Consider the following 15,988-nt stretch of genomic DNA (forward strand, 5'->3'; position numbering starts at 1 on the left):
TTTTATACAGTGCTGTGTTAGCTGGTTCTTTTGGTTTTACTTGCTACACTCATCCCTTTCCTCACTGTAATGTGAAAATGTCAAATCTGCTGAATTAATCGGATTCAACATTTTCACCTAATTACTATGCATGGATATATTTATTTATTATATATAGGTAGGTAGGTCTACCTTACTTTGTCAAAATCATATATCGAATCTGTTTGTCGACACTCAAAATATCGAGATCCCACTTCAAAGAAGCAGAACAATGAAGATATTTCCAGGGTAAGTAACCTGTTGTTTGAGACAGTGAATTTTGCCCTTTTCCCAACTGTACTGTGATCTCAGAGTTGGTATATTTAGTTGGGGATCGTATCCCCCCATTCCTGGGTAGGTTAGGGATGGCCCCTTTTTGGGTAAGTGGTTATAACCTTGTTCTGTTGCTTCGATGAAGCAGGAGTTCAATATAGGACTGCGACAAATCCATATATGTAAAGATGACTAATCAATTACTAGGAAGCATATTTACACATGGTTTGGTTTTACAATTTATAATAGAATAAGTCTAGGTGTTATCTTTAGACGCAAGGATTCTACAAATTTATGAATGCTCTGGCTTACTGATATTAAGCAGTGGCATTACATTGTGAAATGACAGTGCAAGTCTTAGAAAGGTCAAGAGGTTTAACACTGCAAACTTGTTCTTTGCAGGGGGAACAGACTCCAGCAGAGGTATTGGGCTATGGAGTGGTCTACCTAATCATATCAAGGAAGGCAGTTATTTGGAAACATTCAAAGCTAACACTGGTTTCTGGGCCAAAGGACATTTAAATACAGATGAACTTGTCTAAAAGCAGCAGATACCAGCCTGATTCTGTAACAAAATAATTTTCAATGTTATACAGTCCATCTATATAGAATTTATGCTAGAAACCTTTACACTGGTAAAGTTGCATTAAACAAGATTTATACAATGCACATTCCTTTAATCATGTTCAAGGCATCAGAATATCTGCTTATTTCAATACTATGAAATTTTTTAGACATCTTGTTCGACTTAACATTTAACATTTGGATCTTTGGGAGATTCTAACGAAAAGGTGCAGCACCGTCAGTTTACTTACACTCCAAGGATACCGGTTTTCCTGCTCTACCATGGGCAATACCCACTTTTGGGAGTACACAGTTTTAATGATAGATGTCTGAAGTTTCAGCTTAACAGTATTTTCAGTTAGAAAAATGCATCTTTCGAACTGTTAGCATGATCATCTTTTGAGTTTAATAATATCTGCTGAAGCCCTGCATGTGAGCATATTTTTAGTGATATCTAAAAGTATGGCATAGCTGCATGGTGGAACATGTAAACAAATTATGGTAATCCACAGAACGAGCATCTTCTTCTGATATTCCATTGGAAATTTCAGATGGTTTCTTACGTTGTGAATTCAGTCATCAGTAATTGAGGTAACTTGTGTGTTAATTCCCAGAAGTAAAATCTTGTTCTGGAGACAGACACTACAGGCTGCTCATCTGTCACTAAAGAGCAAAGAGGCAGAAAAGAATGTTGTTGCAAGTATAAGTGAAAACTGGTGCATACTGTATTATGGTGCTGCTATTTCTGTAAAACATGCCACTAAGTTTGTGACCTTTTATCATTATTTCTGCAGCGTTACTGAACTAATACACATGCACTACTGCAAAATAATAGTTATGGCCACTATTACATACATGTTAAGGGCAAACATTTGCTGTTTAGTAACTGTCTACATTCAGCCAAATGGAAGAAAATGTCAAGCTCAATCTTGCACTATAGGGTTAAGTACCTGACTGCTGTAATAAATACTTCGGTGGGGAAAGGAGGATGTGTATCCCTCAACAGGCCAAACAGAAGACTGCATAACTTTAAAAAAAGATGTCTTGTCTGACTATCAAGGAGAGAGAGAAAATTGTTCTACATCACCTCTCTAAATTTTCCAACTTCTCCTCTCTTATTCCAGTCCCTCTTACCTGACAAAGTAATGACATCTCCTTAGCACTTTACTTTCATTATATTAACAGTTATGGTTAACCTTACCAATACGGAGATGATATTTTCTTCCTGTGGTCTGAATTGGCAGACTCAGATATAAGTTAAGGTAAAAAAAATCAGTACTAACTTCAAGTAACACTCCAACGGGTAAAATTAAGCACTTTTGTCCAAGACAATCAAGGACAATCAGAATGAATTACACCACTGCATCCACATTTAAAACTACCCAATACATCTGACTTCATAAGAACAATTAATCAGTTAGTAAATTAAAAACAAAGCACTTTAAATAGTACTAACAGCAAGATATATAAAATACATACATAAAATAAGTTTTTTTTGAAGTAGCTATAAGGAAAAAAAGAAGTTATGTACTTACCATAACGTTCCAAGAGAGTTGTTTATCTTGCCTTCATTCTTTACTGATGGGTTGAGAGTGATACAGCCAATTGCAAAGCTCGAGGTCTTCCAATAGCTCAAGGCCAAGTCCCTATCCCATGATGCACCTATGAATTACCTCAGATCTTGTTTGCTGCATATACCAATACCATGTGTCATTCTATATTTCTTAAGAGAAGGTTTGAGTAGCCAGGATGGAACCAGCATCTCTGTTATCTATCAGCCCAGGGAGGGACACAAGAATGGAGATGAACTCACATGGAACGTTATGGTAAGTACATAACTTCTTTATGTGAAGTTGTTCAATCTTGCCATCCATTCTTTACTGATGGGTAGCATCCCAAATGCAATCAATCTAGGGTGGCTCACAGGAGTATATTTCTAAGGACTGTGGACCCAAAGAAGGCCCTGTCCCTGGAGGCCTTGTCAACTTTGTAATGAGTGATAAAAGTATGATGTTTTGACAAAGTGGCTGCTGCACAAATCATCAATAGTAAGCCTGGCAGATGTAGAAACTGCTCTGGTTGAGTGAGCTTTAATCTTGTGTTGCAAAGGTGATACAGATAACCATTTAGACAGAGGTTTTAGTCACTGGTCTCCCTTTCTTGGAATCGGAAAATGAAACAAAAAGCTGGTCTGATTTCCTAAAATCTTTTCTTCTATCCAAATATAATCTGAGCCGTCTGTGAACATTTAGTTTGTGCAGCATATACTCTAAATTGTGACTGGGGAAGAAACTTGGCAACTCTAACTTGGTTGAGATTGGTTTCAGTGCAAACCTTGGGCAAGAATGAGGGATTTGTTCTAAGTGATACTCTGTCAGGGTGAAATATCAAATAGGGAGGCTTGTTGGATAAAGCCAGAAGCTGACACTCTGTGGGCAGAAGTAATAGCTACCAGAAAGATGGTCTTCTAAGACAAAAATCTGAGATCACAAGAAGAAACTGGCTCAAATGGCAGGAGAATTATATGGGAAAGCATAAAATTTAGATTCAATGGAGAATAAGAAGATTTCACAGGAGGTCTCATATGAAAAGTCCCTTTGAGAAATGCTTTGGATAACTTCAGACATGATATTCAAATTTCTTCCATTTGCTAAGATATTGCTTTCTGGTAGAAGATTTGTGATAGGACAAAAGGATCTGTTTCATCTCACTGGAAAGGTTATGGGACCTGGCTATGATGGGAACTGGAGCAGCCAAGCTTCAGGGACTACAGAGGATGATGGTCCCCCGACAGGTGTGTCAGAAGGTCTGGAACTGGGTCCAGGATCCAAGGATCCCCCAAAAGATGAGGCTGAAAGAAGGGGAACCAGATCTGACGAGGCCAATGAGGGGCTATAAGAATGATGGTCCTTCCCAGGGATTTTGTTTTCTGTAGAACCTTGGGTATCAATGGGACTGATGGAAATGCATAGAGGAGACCCGGAGGCCAATCGTGCACAAGAGCACCCCTTGAGGCTTCTCCCAGAGGAGGAATCAGGGCAAAGTAGTTTGTGCATTTCGTGTTCATGTGACTGGCAAAAAGGACGCAGCAAGGCTGTCCCCACCTGCGGAATATACTGTCCGCAATTTTTCTTGAGGTACCACTCGTGGGGCAACAAGATTGCCCTGCTCCATTTGTCTATCACATTGGACCTCCCAGGGAAGTGAGTTGCCAACAGAAAGCGCTGGGTGGAAATAGCCCACTGCCAAACTGACAGCCTCTCGACAAAGGGGGGCAAGTCCTGGTTCCTCCTTGTTTGTTCAAGTACCAGACCACCGACATGTCTGGCTGAATCGCAATCATTCCCAGAGGGAGAGAGTCCTGAAAGTACTGCAACAGAAGTACTGCTCATCTCCAGGACATTGATATGCAGATCTCTTTATCAGTCCATGTGCCTTGGGCAGTCTTTCCCTGAAAATGCCCCCCCCCACCCTATCATGGAAGCAACTGTGGCTGCTGGAGGAGGTAGCACAAATGGGCATCCAATCGTGACATGAAGTGAAGTCAACCACCACTGAAAGCCATTCTTGGAAGAATTTGTGATCATTATGGCGTGATTCATGGGGAGTTCTTGGTAAGACCATTGAAGTATTCTCACGTGCATATGAGCAAGTGGTATGGCTAAAATTGCTGCTGCCATCATGCCTAATACTTTCAAAACTTCCGATGCTGGTGCTTTGTCCTTTGATATCAGGATGCTGATGAGAGACTTTCTATTGGAAGCCTTAGAGTAGTGGTGTCCAATTCTGCCCCTATAAAAACGATATGCTGCAATGGCGACAAGGAAGATTTTTTTCTGAGTTGACTGTAATGCCTAGATGATTGTAGAGTGACAGAGTGGACTCCCTGGTCTGAATGAGTTGATGCCTGGTGGTGGCGGTAAGGAGCCAATCTTCTAGGTACAGAAACACCTGGAATCCTAGATGCCTCAGGTTAGCAGTGACCACTGCCATGCATTTGAACACTCTGACTGTAGTGAGACCACAGGGCAGGGCTCAAAACTGATAGTGACTGGCTCCCAGCCGGAAGTACAGGTGATTCTGGATGGTCTGGCCATTTTTATGTGGTAGTACGCATCCTTGAGATCTATAGAGCACATCCAATTGTCTTTCCCTAAAAAGGGAAGTATAGACTGAAGCGTGACCATCCAAAACTTCTCTTTACGTATTGGTTCAGTCTGCTGAGATCCAATATGGGTCTCCAGTCCCCCATCTTTGGAACCAAAAAGAATCTTAAGTTCCAGATCCTGTCTGTGCTGCTGGGACTGGTTGGATAACTTTCTTAGCAACGTTTGGACCTCTACTGTTGCTTGATCCCTGTAACTGGGTGGAACGTCCGGGATTAGTCTTATGATTGGAGGGGGTGTGGCAAATGGTATGAAGTATCCTCTGGAAATGATACTTTGTACCCAGATACCTGGCTCAATATAACAAAAGACAGCTGGGTACAAAGATAAGCAACCCCTGACTGCCTCCAGAGCAGGACAGTCGGGCCTCCTCTCAGGAATGCTGGTAGGGTGTCCCAGAGAAGGGATCCATCACCCAGGTGTTGCAGACCCCTCTGCCGAGAGGGCGACGTCTTCCATTATTACCCCCTCCTCTGCCCCTGGAGAGGGGCTCACCCCGTGTGTGTCCTGAAAGGCTCCTCAGGCTTTTTGGAACCACATTTCCCCCCCCCCTTTGACCTTTAGGATATGGTCAGGTAGGGGTGGAAAAACAGACCCCGATGGCAAACAAGAGTTTTCTGCCCTGTTCACACCTGGTTAATGTTTCCTTCACTTTAGTCCCGAAAAAGGACGAGCCAAAGGGAGTGTTCATGAAGGAAGACTTGAAAGGTAACGCGAAGGAACACTAGCACATCCAGGAATGTCTCCCAAGAGCAATAATTGTACCCGCTGCACTACTCGTTCCATCAGCTGCATGATATGAGGCGCATGGAAGAGTTAACGATATAATTTAGGGTAGAAAGCTGGGAAGTAACTGTCGGAAGCTGCCGCAGCTACTGCACCCTGAAGAGCATCTCTCAACTCCTTAAGGAGATCTCTTTGCAACCTAGTAAAATAGGTTAAGCAGTTCAGCGAACAGAGCAAAGTTCGCTGAACTGAACATGCACTTCCATATCTATCCATAATCCTGGAGTCTGTTAGGAGGATAGATCGACGAGGAAGTCTCAGACATTTCCTTCTTGTTGGCTGCTGCCGCCACCACCATGGCATCAACTGGAACACCTTTAGTTAAAAATGTTTTGTCAACTGGTGCTGAAATAAATTAGGCCTCCTGGGGGACAGGCTCCATAGAATCTGGAGACTCCCATGCCCTTCAATGAGCTGATGCAGCTGGTTTTACGAAGGGCAGAGTCACCCAAGAGGTGGAGGGCTGAGACCTGAAAGCCTTCGGGAAAACTGACTCATTCTCAATAGGGCTTTTGGACTGCCAGTCACCCCTCTGCCTAAGGTTCTCAAGTATCTCAGCGAATGAGATATCCTCAAGAGGGGGACCCTTCTGACTCATCTAAGTCACTATCCAATGTAAGATTCCTGCAGGGAGTCTAGGTGCTTCCGCTTGGACAATCTCTTCCTGGAAACCTCATCAGTGGGGGGCCTCTGGTGAGGTCTCGAAAGAGCAAGGGTCACCCATTGGGGTTTCCTGAGGCTCTGGGTCTCTACGCTTGCTCAGGACGTGTGATGCAAAACCAGACCGGTACTTTTGGGGAGGAGGGCAGACCTGAAGTAGAGGGTGTCCTGGGAGACATTACTCTCCTCATGGCATCGAAAGCACCTCTGCTCCGATGTGAGGGAGCTGGCCAATCTGAGGAAGCAGTTAACACCCCCAGCACCGGGACAGTAGGCTCTGAGCCCGAGGTAGGAGTCTAGCTCATCCGAGCCAAGGCCCCGAGAGGCAAAGTCAGTTAGACAGCCTTCCCTGGAGCTGACCAGAGTGTTTGCTCCTAGAGTCCTCGATTGGCACAGAGGACACTGAGCGGAAGACACTGGCACAGGCGTTGGTTTGGAGGGTTCCACTAACATCAGGTTCACCTCCTCCAACTCCGAAGGACCAGCATGGCTCGGAGGAGGAATAGTACGTCGGTGCAATGGTCTTCGGCTTTGAAGCCATTTGGGTCGAAGCCGATAACATTTTGGCTAATACCAGTGCCGACAACAGCTTCTGTACCACACGATCCAAGTCCAGATCCAACAGGCCGATACAGTCTATCTTACCGACTGGAGAATAGGACTCTTCAGAGCCCGGTTCCAAGATAGGGGACTGGCTCCGAAAGAAAAAGACCGTCAGCTCTGAAAGCAGTGGAGCCAAAGTAGAGGACTTCTTTGATTTTTGAGTCCGAAGTCTTAGAAGACTTAAAATAGACTGAAACCATCCTGGTCACTCAAAGCTTCCTGAAAGGAAGGCTTTAACAAGCCTCTATCAATTAGTTTCCTCTTCCTTTCCTGCAGGACCCTAGAGGAGAAGGAATGATTAATGGCACAATTGTCTTGCAAATGCAGGGCTCCTAGACAATAAACAGTTGACGTGAGTGTCTGTAACTGACATTTTCTGGCCACACTTAAGGCACTTTTTTGAATCCAGATTTGGGGTGCTTGTCTTGATCCACCATAAAGTTGAGATATTTACTGCCACACAAAAAACTGTAAATTTTCTCCAAATAGAAGAGATAGCAGGTAAGTCTTAATAAAAATGTGAAGTCACACAAAGCAGACTATGCCAACAAGATAGCTAAGAATAACAATGTTATCTAAATAAGCAGAGTACACTAAATCAGACAGTAACAAAAGACTAAGCCTTACAAATACAAAAAAGCTAGACAGACCACCACTAAGAAATGACAAATAGGTCACAACTAGTGCAGCAAGCTGAGAGAAGGAAAGGCAATAAGCTTATCTATATAAGCACAGGTTTAGTGAACTAAGCCTTACATAAAAAACTCGAAGGCTAGACAGACCACACCTATAAGAACTACAACTAACTAGGCCACAAAGAGGCCAACTAGAAATATCTGAAAAATAGTAGAAGGGAATAGCACACTAACAGCTTTATAGACAAACCTAGCTAACTATACTATCAAAAACATTTATAGAATGTTTAATGAAAAAATTTCTCATCTGTCCAGAGCTAATTCAGAACCTCCGATCTGTTGCAGCGGCAAACTAGATCTGTGGTAATTCATAGGTGCATCACGGGCTAGGGACTTGGCCTTGAGCTATTTGAAGACCTCCAGCTTTGCAATTGGCCATATCGGCTCCGAACCCATCAGTAAAGAATGAACGGCAAGATTGAACAACTTCACATCTTTAAGTACGAACACACACGCAAACATGAGGTACAGCTTAAGTAGAGATGAGGCCCAGGTACTTCAAGAGATCTGTAGCAACAAATTGATTAGATTAATGAAGCCAGATAAAGGTGTGGGGGGGGGACTAGTGTTACGGAGTACCACACATTATGCAAACAAAAGAGAATACTTAGACTTCCTGCTATACATTGCCACCATCAATGAAGTGAATATTACAAATGCTAAAATAGATAGCTTGCTTTATGAATTAGTGCTATATGGGGTGAGAGGCGAGGATTTATAGGATGTGTTGATCAACACTCAACAAAAATACCTGGAATCTTTGGTATTCCCACGATTCATAAAGACCTTTGAGACACCTTGAAGGTCCATTGCCAATGAAACAATTCAAAACATCTAGTGGCTAAATACATTGATTTGTTGAAGGACTACAGGTCTGTAGTCAGACTCCTGGGACTTCTTAACATCACTTCCTCTCTATATTTAGACAACTTGATCTTGGTTACAATAAATGTGAGGAACCTTTTTTTTCCATTATACCCCATGAAACAACACATAATGGGTAAATGAGTTCTTAACTAAACATACTAACTGGGTCCACTCTGATATACAAAGTAGTTACCCTTTTACAATTTGTCCTGATAACTTTGTATATTTCAAAGCTTCTCTGTACCACCAAAAGTCTGGCATAGTGACGAGTGCTGCTTGCACCCCTGTCTACACCAGTTTGGTTATGGCATACCGGGAAGAAAACTTCATACTGCAGACTGAACACACCAATAAATGGAATTTCTACTACAGATACCCTGATAACATTTGTGTTTTCTGGATAGGAAATATAGAAGTTACATTTTTTTTTTATAGGTTCTCAAAAGCACTACTGATTTTTTTGAGGTTAACGTACATCCATTCCAAAGATGAGATCAATTATTTAGACAATGTTTTGCTTAAAGACAGTTAATCGTATGTTTACTTCCTGGATTCATAGAAAGGCCACTTATTCCAACACATTGTTGCATTTTACTAGCAGTCACCCTCACCATCAGAAAAAACATTGCAAAAGGTCAGATGGTACAGGCAGCCAGGATGGGCTCAGAGTAATTCTATGGAGGGACAGAAGAGTTACAAAATGTGTTTCTTTCTAGAGGCTACCCTGATGAAGTAATAAAAACTGTTTTGATAGAGGTGGCAAAAAAGAGGGCAGATGGAATATACAAACCTCTGTTAGGGAACTCAATGACTTTATATATGTCAACACAGAAATGACTAAGGCCTTCACCACTACTTACAGTGTAAATGGCACCCAAGTTAGGAATATTATACAAATGAAATATTTTCAAAGTGGATAATGAACTATTGAAAACGTTGGGGAGTGACCCAAAAGCTGTTATTCCTCTTATGTAAAGACGTTAAAATTAAAACTGAAAAAAAAAAAAACTAGGTTACAATAGGGGAATCTACAAAGTCACTTCTAAATGTGGAGGGTATGCCCAGTGTATGTATGTATTAGGAGGCAGAACTGTAAAGAACAGGCCAACAGAACTGCACTTCCAGGAGAGTAATATATGCTGCCAAGTGCATGGCAGGTTCAGCTTTCAACATAAGTCTGAAAGGAAAAGAAATTTATGAGCATGCATATCTTACAGATAAACAGGAAAAAGTGCCTTAGGAAAGCATATTGGAGATAATCCTGGCCATTCTTTTTAAATTCTGGGTGGAAGATTCTGTTCATTGAGACCTTAGAGGAATGCCATTGAAATTTAAAGCTTAGTGCACTAGAATTAAAGTGGTAGCTTTTAACATCCACAAATAAACCCCAGGTCTTAACGATGCAGTTTGTATAGACAGCATTTTGTTAAAACTGGAATTTTGAAAGGTCAAAAAACATATTTGTTTTGTATATCTTAGTACAAAAATTGCTTTGTTTTTAATTTACGGATCAATTGCTCTGATGTTAGATTAATTAAATATTTAAAATGGGGATTCAATGGAGTAATTCATTCTGTTGAAATCCCCAATTGTCTCAGACTTTTACCTGCTGGAATGTTTTAATATCCTGAACTCCTATTCCTGTCTTTTTCCTGTCCGACAACAGTATCTTTAAGCTGTGGTTAATCTTTTTGAGTCTGGTCCTGAAACTAAGGCTTGGTTTACTTGGTGTTACAGCTTCAGTTCCGTTGTTTTATGGTCTGAAGTTCTAGTCCGTTGTTTTATGGTCTGAAGTTCTATTTACGATTACTGGTCCTGGAAGGATGTCACAGGTTGAATTTTGAGGATTTTACCTCCAGTGCGGCAAATTTAACTGCACTCATCCAACAATTAACTCAACATCTTTCTAATCTTTCACAGTATCGAACTGACAGCTGAAGGCAGACAACACACCCCCCATCTACTCAAAGCTCTAACTCAGTTCGGAGAAACCGTGGGGAAGTAGTTTGAGTCACACAGCAATGGACAGACTGACTGGTACTGATGATGTAAAAGTCAGAATGAGTCTCCAAGAAGAGAAACGGGCTGCTGTGAACCCTTCTATTCCTAATATAAAGACTTGGTTACAACAACAATTTGAATTTCGACACCAAGTTATACAAGTACCGAATGAGTTAATCTTTGAGAAGGGCATTAAATTATTCCATGACAAAACTATCTGGATACCTTAAATTTCAGCTTGAAAATGCTTATCCCCCCCCCCCCCCGAGTGCATGAGGGTGCAGAGGGTCCCCAAAGGTTTGCTATTATGGAAGTTTGCTGGCAGCTTATATACAGGTACTGAACATTCTAAGCAGCTTATCTGCCTTTTTGACAATCAAGGATGTGAAATGATGGGGCTGTTAATAAAGTTTAACTTGCAAGAAATTGAATGTATTTTAAAAGACATTGATGAACTTGATATGAATGTAATAACCCCACTGTGGGCCAGTAATCAAGGAGCCTGAATCCTCACACTACTGACACTGGTGAGGGACATTTGCTTGGAATACAAATGGATACACTCAGTATTTCCAGATGCAGACCTCTCTACAAGCACAATTTCCTTTAAGGGAACACACTTAGCCTGGGGTCTGGATCTCAGACTCCCTCCCTCCAGGTCCACAGTGAGAATCTCCACTGGTATAGCTGTAGAGTCAAGTCTTCAGCCAAGTGCCCAAGCCATGTCCTCCACCACTGTGAATCCAGTGCTTCGTGTCCCTGCTCCCAGTATCTGACACATTGTGAGATTTGATTTTCCAGAAACACCTGGGAAAGCCTGGCACATACCTGTTGTGCCCCCTTCTGCCCAGAATATAAAGGTAGTTATCACTGCCACCAGACACTCTACAATTGGCTACTGTAAGGCCCTTAAAGGATGTCCAACTATACTGTGTAATATTAATTCCAATACAAATGGTAGTAGTTAAGACAACTAGGCCTTCAGCAGTGGCCCACACAATGTCACCAAATATAAGCACTCTCAAAGGTTAAATACTTTCTAAAAGGACCAGCCACAAGTAAAAATTTAAATATATTTAATAAAAAGCATAAAAATATATATTACAGTAAACCAAAGTTTAAGTCATAGGAAATATTGAAGAACATTGGACAGACTCAAAGAAAAATATTTAAACTAAGCTTCACTATATTTTTCCTCACTGAATCTAGAATTACTATTCCCTACTTAAACAGAGCAAGGCGGATGATGTGGTGAATGGTCCTTGCTGTCAGGCCCAAACACAGAATACTAAATACTGAGATTTCTCTTTGCAATATCTAAAATTTCCAAGATGGCTGGCAGAATGACCTCATCTGGTCACCTGACTAGGTTCTCACAGTATCCTCCTTTGAAGCGGGGACAGGAATTTAGCATAGACAGCTACAATACACATCTAAATATTTATGGCAGTGTCCTGGAGCCAGAAAACAATTACAGTCCTTCCTCCTACTTTACAAAGGCTATTAAACAATGGCCTCTCCCAGACACACACTCCAGTTCAATTCAGCAAAGTGGGGTGCTGTGTTGATGGCTTAACAGCTAATTTAATTTCAAGGATTTTCCACTGGACTAAGATTAACTGCTTTTCTTCCAGTGTCCTTTGATAGATATATATAAATAAATTTAAAGATAGAAATTCACAATATTGCATATTCGCCTCTACATGGTTATCCAAACTTCAGACTCTTATTTCAAACACTTTTTTCCCTTGTCAAACTTCATATCACCCTTAACTGGAAGGATAGAGCACTACTAACTTAGGATGGATTTAAACAACTTGCTACCAAACACTTACTTGCCCACAAATACCTGAAATACACCCAAACACTTCATATACACTTTACTGAATATTGGGATACTTTATTAGATATTATTCTAGCTTAATTTTCATTAACTTATCTATTCTGTTGGACATGAGGCATATTTAGAAGTTATGTACTCACCATAACGTTCCATCTGAGTAGGTGACTTCATTTGGATGCAACCTGTGGGTTTCGGAACCGAGCCAGCATTTCAAAAGCTTAGGATCTGAGCTCCTAGTTCCTCCCTCTACCCATAATCCCCTGCCAAGCCCTAACTGACCTCAGATTGAGTTTGCCTAGTGAATACTAATAAAAAAAATACCTGGACACAGGAATAAACTCTTACTCTAAATAGGTCAGGGGGATGGAGGGGGGGAATGGTTGCATCCAAATGAAGTCACCTACTCAGATGGAACGTTATGGTGAGTACATAACTTCTAAATATGAAGTAGGCAGACTTCATTTGTCTGCAACCTGTGGGACAGAGTCCCCAGCTACCTAAATCTTGGGCGGCCGTCATGGAAGGATGTTCCGGAGCACCGCAGAGCCAAAGGATGCTCTCCCCCTGGAAACAACATCCACCTTATAATGAGAAATGAAGGTATGAGACTAGGCCCAAGTGGCTGCTGCACAGATATCATCCAATGACACTCGGGACTTAAAAGCGGCTGAAGTGGAAATTGCCCTAGTAGAGTGAGCTGTAACCCTCTGAGGAGCAGGCCTACCTGAAGTGTCATAAGCCTGCAAAATACAATTAGTAATCCATCTCGACAGTGTGACTTTGGAGACTGCTTTACCCATAGCAAATTTAGCAAAGGAGACGAACAGTTGATCAGATTGTCTATGACCAGCCGTTCTGTGAATGTAGAAGCGCAATTGTCTGTGAACATCTAAAGAATGCAGCTTATATTCTCCTTTGTTTTTATAGTTGGGGAAAAAAAACGGCAAGTTGATTGATTGGTTAATATTAGATTCCGAAGAAACTTTTGGAAGAAAAGAAGGATTGGTCCTGAGGAACACCCTATCGGGAAAAAAGGAGAGGTAAGGCAGCTTGACGCATAGAGCCTGGAGTTCCGACACTCTTCTGGCTGAGGTGATGGCTACCAAGAAGGCAGTCTTCCAGGAAAGGTACTTTAGATATACAGAAGCTGCAGGCTCAAAGGGAGGAGCAATAAGGGCCTGCAGGATAGGTCCCAAGGCGGCACAGCTTCTTTGACCGGGGGCCTCAACAGAAAAACTCCTTTAAGAAAGGTCTTGCAAACTTTCGCAGTCATGAGGGGAGCTGACTGACCCACATGATAATGGGAAATCGCTGCCATTTGCACCTTTACCGTGGAAGAACTGGGCCCCCTGATGAAAGAGGTCTGTTAAGAAGTCCAGTACCGCAGACATTGGTGCAGAAAAAGGATCAATATTGTTCTGAATCGCCCAAATAGAAAACCTTTTCCATTTGCTCCGGTAAACCTTCCTAGTGGAAGGTTCATGAGCGGCCACTAAAATGGCCTTGACTGGTGACGTGATACCGGGAGTCCTAATCAAGGATGGAACTGGAGCAGCCAGGCTGTCAATCTCAAGGTGTGTAGATTCAGAATCGGGAGCCCTTGAGGATGGGAAATGAGATCCGGGATCGGATCTAGAATCCAGGGCGGATTCACTTTGTGAGACCATACATAAGGGAACCAAGGTTGACGAGGCCAGAACGGGGCAATGAGAATCATTCTGCTCCTCAAACTGTTGGCTTTCTGCAAGAGCCTCTGCATCAGAGGTAGTGGAGGATAAGCATAAAGGAGACCGGGAGGCCAAGCATGCACCAGTGCATCTCTCGGGGATTCCCCAGGTGGGGGAAGCAGAGCGAAGAAACTGTCGCATTTGGCGTTTGAGTGAGAAGCAAAAAGATCACAACAGGGTTGCCCCCAGATGGCAAAAATCTTCTTCGCTACCAGAGGATTGAGACCATTCGTGAGGAGAAAGAATGGTGCGACTGAGCTTGTCCGCAAGGATGTTGGACCTTCCCGGAATGTGCATTGCTACAAGAAAGCGTTTGGTGGAGATTGCCCATTCCCAGACTCTCATGGCCTCTCGACAAAGGGGATAGGACCTGGTTCTCCCCTGCTTGTTGATGTACCAGACTACTGACATGTTGTCCGTCTGGATCGCAATAGTCCCTGCAGGGAGAAGGCTGTGAAGTGCTTGCAACGCTAAGAGTACCGCCCTCATCTCCAGGACATTTATATGCAACGAGGTCTCTGAACTGTTCCACGTGCCTTGGACAATCTTGCCCGCAGAATGCCCCCCCCACCCGAGGAGAGAAGCATCCGTGGTTACCGTGGCTAGGGGGAATGTTGCACAAAAGGGTCTCCCTGCTAGGAGCTCCAGTGACTGGAGCCACCAAAACAGGGAGTCCCTGCATGCCTTGCTGATAGCGATCGGGCTGTTGAGAGAAGAGAGTTGCGGAGACCACTGGACCTGTAGGGTCCATTGAAGAACCCGCATGTGTAAGTGAGCATGGAGAAGTGGAATAGCTGCTGCCATTGAACCCAGGGCCCTCAGGACCGAAGCCGCCATCGGAAACAGTTGCAGGACTGCTGTGACATGACACTTCAGGCTGAACAGCCGATCTGGAGTGAGGAAGGCCCGCATTGATCTTGTGTCCAACCTTCCTCCTATGAGATCTATAAGTTGCGTGGGATGTAGTAAAGATTTTTCCATGTTTATGGTGATGCCCAGCCTCGGAGCTACAGAGAGGAAATAGTCTCTGGCTGAGCAAAGTAGATGCCTTGAGGAGCCAGTCGTCCAGGTATGGAAAGACCTGTATTTCCTGGAGTCTCAGGTGGGCCGCTACCACTGCTAGTACCTTGGTGAACACCCTGGGGGCAGAGGTGAGACCAAAGGGAAGGACCCTGAACTGGTAGTGGCTGGCTCCCAGCCGGAAGCGAAGCAACCTCCTGGACCATCTGTCCATCCGAATGTGGTAGTACGCGTCCTTGAGGTCGCTAGAGCACATCCAATCGTTCTCCTGCAAAAGGGGGAGTATAGATTGTAGAGTGACCATCCGGAATTTTTGCTTGGTTACAGACAGGTTCAGCAGGGAAAGGTCTAAGATCGGTCTCAAGTCCCCCGTTTTCTTTGGCACCAAGAAGAACGTGGAGTAAAACCCTGATCCGGTCTGATCTCGGGGGATGCGCTGGATGGCTCTTTTTTCTAACAGCTGCTTGATTTCGACAGCTGCCGCCTCCCTTTGGTCGGGTGGTACATCGGGGAGGCTTCTGGATCCGGGGATTTTGCTCAGGGGAATGGCATAACCTCTGGATATCACACGAAGCACCCAACGGTCTGACGTGATTGACTCCCAAGATGTCAGGTGCCTCGAAAAACAACCCCCCCCGACTGCCTCCAGAGATGGACAGCCAGGCAACCCTTCAGGGCTGTTGTGTGGGTCTGTCAGAGAAAGGTTCTCTGGACCCAAAGTTCCTAGGAGCCCCTCTGCCTCTAGGATGGCGACCTCCCTGTCCT

The 15,988-nt window shown here is 43.3% G+C and overlaps 1 long non-coding RNA gene across 1 annotated transcript in view; it reads right to left on the bottom strand.

Moving 5' to 3' along the window:
* Nucleotides 1-1,238: 1,238 nt before the first annotated feature.
* Nucleotides 1,239-15,988, bottom strand: part of LOC122811232 — a 55,692-nt gene continuing 40,942 nt past the window's right edge. Inside the window, exon 2 of the long non-coding RNA XR_006366229.1 lies at nt 1,239-1,518. This is a non-coding gene — a long non-coding RNA (uncharacterized LOC122811232). The remainder of the gene's footprint in view (nt 1,519-15,988) is intronic.

The sequence above is a fragment of the Protopterus annectens genome, chromosome 9.part0 (genome assembly GCF_019279795.1).
Source record: "Protopterus annectens isolate FY-2018-M chromosome 9.part0, PAN1.0, whole genome shotgun sequence".
In the NCBI taxonomy this organism is placed as follows: domain Eukaryota; kingdom Metazoa; phylum Chordata; order Ceratodontiformes; family Protopteridae; genus Protopterus; species Protopterus annectens.